The sequence below is a fragment of the Hypomesus nipponensis genome, chromosome 24, assembly GCF_054491055.1.
Source record: "Hypomesus nipponensis isolate SF chromosome 24, ASM5449105v1, whole genome shotgun sequence".
Classification (NCBI taxonomy): domain Eukaryota; kingdom Metazoa; phylum Chordata; class Actinopteri; order Osmeriformes; family Osmeridae; genus Hypomesus; species Hypomesus nipponensis.
This window is the reverse complement of record NC_140384.1, coordinates 182,501-185,000: the sequence shown is the minus strand read 5'-3', so window position 1 is coordinate 185,000 and position 2,500 is coordinate 182,501. Positions and strand designations below refer to the sequence as shown.

The window sequence follows — 2,500 nt, the reverse complement described above, 5'->3', positions numbered from 1 at the left end:
ATTCACTTAGAAACTGAAATCTTGCAATATGCACAAGTAGTCCTTCATGAAAGGGGCTGGAAGCTGTTTTCATTTTGACACGAGAGAGAGAGAGAGAGAGACCACCTTGCATTGTCAATTGCTAAATCTGTATATGGATAAGTAGCCTATGGTTGTCAACTTATTTCGTACGGCCATACCAGCCTGGCAACGCCCGATCTCGTCTGATCTCGGAAGCTAAGCAGGGTCGGGCCTGGTTAGTACTTGGATGGGAGACCGCCTGGGAATACCAGGTGCTGTATGCTCTTTTGCTCATTCACTTAGAAACTGAAATCTTGCAATATGCACAAGTAGTCCTTCATGAAAGGGGCTGGAAGCTGTTTTCATTTTGACACGAGAGAGAGAGAGAGAGACCACCTTGCATTGTCAATTGCTAAATCTGTATATGGATAAGTAGCCTATGGTTGTCAACTTATTTCGTACGGCCATACCAGCCTGGCAACGCCCGATCTCGTCTGATCTCGGAAGCTAAGCAGGGTCGGGCCTGGTTAGTACTTGGATGGGAGACCGCCTGGGAATACCAGGTGCTGTATGCTCTTTTGCTCATTCACTTAGAAACTGAAATCTTGCAATATGCACAAGTAGTCCTTCATGAAAGGGGCTGGAAGCTGTTTTCATTTTGACACGAGAGAGAGAGAGAGAGACCACCTTGCATTGTCAATTGCTAAATCTGTATATGGATAAGTAGCCTATGGTTGTCAACTTATTTCGTACGGCCATACCAGCCTGGCAACGCCCGATCTCGTCTGATCTCGGAAGCTAAGCAGGGTCGGGCCTGGTTAGTACTTGGATGGGAGACCGCCTGGGAATACCAGGTGCTGTATGCTCTTTTGCTCATTCACTTAGAAACTGACATCTTGCAATATGCACAAGTAGTCCTTCATGAAAGGGGCTGGAAGCTGTTTTCATTTTGACACGAGAGAGAGAGAGAGAGAGAGAGAGAGACTACCTTGCATTGTCAATTGCTAAATCTGTATATGGATAAGTAGCCTATGGTTGTCAACTTATTTCGTACGGCCATACCAGCCTGGCAACGCCCGATCACGTCTGATCTCGGAAGCTAAGCAGGGTCGGGCCTGGTTAGTACTTGGATGGGAGACCGCCTGGGAATACCAGGTGCTGTATGCTCTTTTGCTCATTCACTTAGAAACTGACATCTTGCAATATGCACAAGTAGTCCTTCATGAAAGGGGCTGGAAGCTGTTTTCATTTTGACACGAGAGAGAGAGAGAGAGAGAGAGACCACCTTGCATTGTCAATTGCTAAATCTGTATATGGATAAGTAGCCTATGGTTGTCAACTTATTTCGTACGGCCATACCAGCCTGGCAACGCCCGATCTCGTCTGATCTCGGAAGCTAAGCAGGGTCGGGCCTGGTTAGTACTTGGATGGGAGACCGCCTGGGAATACCAGGTGCTGTATGCTCTTTTGCTCATTCACTTAGAAACTGACATCTTGCAATATGCACAAGTAGTCCTTCATGAAAGGGGCTGGAAGCTGTTTTCATTTTGACACGAGAGAGAGAGAGAGAGAGAGAGAGAGACCACCTTGCATTGTCAATTGCTAAATCTGTATATGAATAAGTAGCCTATGGTTGTCAACTTATTTCGTACGGCCATACCAGCCTGGCAACGCCCGATCACGTCTGATCTCGGAAGCTAAGCAGGGTCGGGCCTGGTTAGTACTTGGATGGGAGACCGCCTGGGAATACCAGGTGCTGTATGCTCTTTTGCTCATTCACTTAGAAACTGACATCTTGCAATATGCACAAGTAGTCCTTCATGAAAGGGGCTGGAAGCTGTTTTCATTTTGACACGAGAGAGAGAGAGAGAGACCACCTTGCATTGTCAATTGCTAAATCTGTATATGGATAAGTAGCCTATGGTTGTCAACTTATTTCGTACGGCCATACCAGCCTGGCAACGCCCGATCACGTCTGATCTCGGAAGCTAAGCAGGGTCGGGCCTGGTTAGTACTTGGATGGGAGACCGCCTGGGAATACCAGGTGCTGTATGCTCTTTTGCTCATTCACTTAGAAACTGACATCTTGCAATATGCACAAGTAGTCCTTCATGAAAGGGGCTGGAAGCTGTTTTCATTTTGACACGAGAGAGAGAGAGAGAGAGAGACTACCTTGCATTGTCAATTGCTAAATCTGTATATGGATAAGTAGCCTATGGTTGTCAACTTATTTCGTACGGCCATACCAGCCTGGCAACGCCCGATCTCGTCTGATCTCGGAAGCTAAGCAGGGTCGGGCCTGGTTAGTACTTGGATGGGAGACCGCCTGGGAATACCAGGTGCTGTATGCTCTTTTGCTCATTCACTTAGAAACTGAAATCTTGCAATATGCACAAGTAGTCCTTCATGAAAGGGGCTGGAAGCTGTTTTCATTTTGACACGAGAGAGAGAGAGAGAGAGACCACCTTGCATTGTCAATTGCTAAATCTGTATATGGATA

The 2,500-nt window shown here is 46.8% G+C and overlaps 8 non-coding genes across 8 annotated transcripts; all 8 read left to right on the top strand.

Annotated features, from left to right (window-relative positions):
• The first annotated feature begins 165 nt into the window (after positions 1-165).
• LOC146227689 (5S ribosomal RNA) lies at positions 166-284 on the top strand. Its single transcript, XR_014746414.1, has one exon. It is a non-coding gene; the product is annotated as a 5S ribosomal RNA (ribosomal RNA).
• Positions 285-456: 172 nt separating this feature from the next.
• On the top strand, positions 457-575 carry LOC146227688 (5S ribosomal RNA). Its single transcript, XR_014746411.1, has one exon. It is a non-coding gene; the product is annotated as a 5S ribosomal RNA (ribosomal RNA).
• Positions 576-747: 172 nt separating this feature from the next.
• On the top strand, positions 748-866 carry LOC146227687 (5S ribosomal RNA). Its single transcript, XR_014746399.1, has one exon. It is a non-coding gene; the product is annotated as a 5S ribosomal RNA (ribosomal RNA).
• Positions 867-1,048: 182 nt separating this feature from the next.
• LOC146227686 (5S ribosomal RNA) lies at positions 1,049-1,167 on the top strand. Its single transcript, XR_014744786.1, has one exon. It is a non-coding gene; the product is annotated as a 5S ribosomal RNA (ribosomal RNA).
• Positions 1,168-1,345: 178 nt separating this feature from the next.
• On the top strand, positions 1,346-1,464 carry LOC146227685 (5S ribosomal RNA). Its single transcript, XR_014746387.1, has one exon. It is a non-coding gene; the product is annotated as a 5S ribosomal RNA (ribosomal RNA).
• Positions 1,465-1,646: 182 nt separating this feature from the next.
• Positions 1,647-1,765, top strand: LOC146227684 (5S ribosomal RNA). The gene has a single exon (XR_014744784.1). It is a non-coding gene; the product is annotated as a 5S ribosomal RNA (ribosomal RNA).
• A 172-nt stretch (positions 1,766-1,937) lies between these two features.
• On the top strand, positions 1,938-2,056 carry LOC146227683 (5S ribosomal RNA). Its single transcript, XR_014744783.1, has one exon. It is a non-coding gene; the product is annotated as a 5S ribosomal RNA (ribosomal RNA).
• A 176-nt stretch (positions 2,057-2,232) lies between these two features.
• LOC146227682 (5S ribosomal RNA) lies at positions 2,233-2,351 on the top strand. Its single transcript, XR_014746375.1, has one exon. It is a non-coding gene; the product is annotated as a 5S ribosomal RNA (ribosomal RNA).
• Positions 2,352-2,500: the final 149 nt, after the last annotated feature.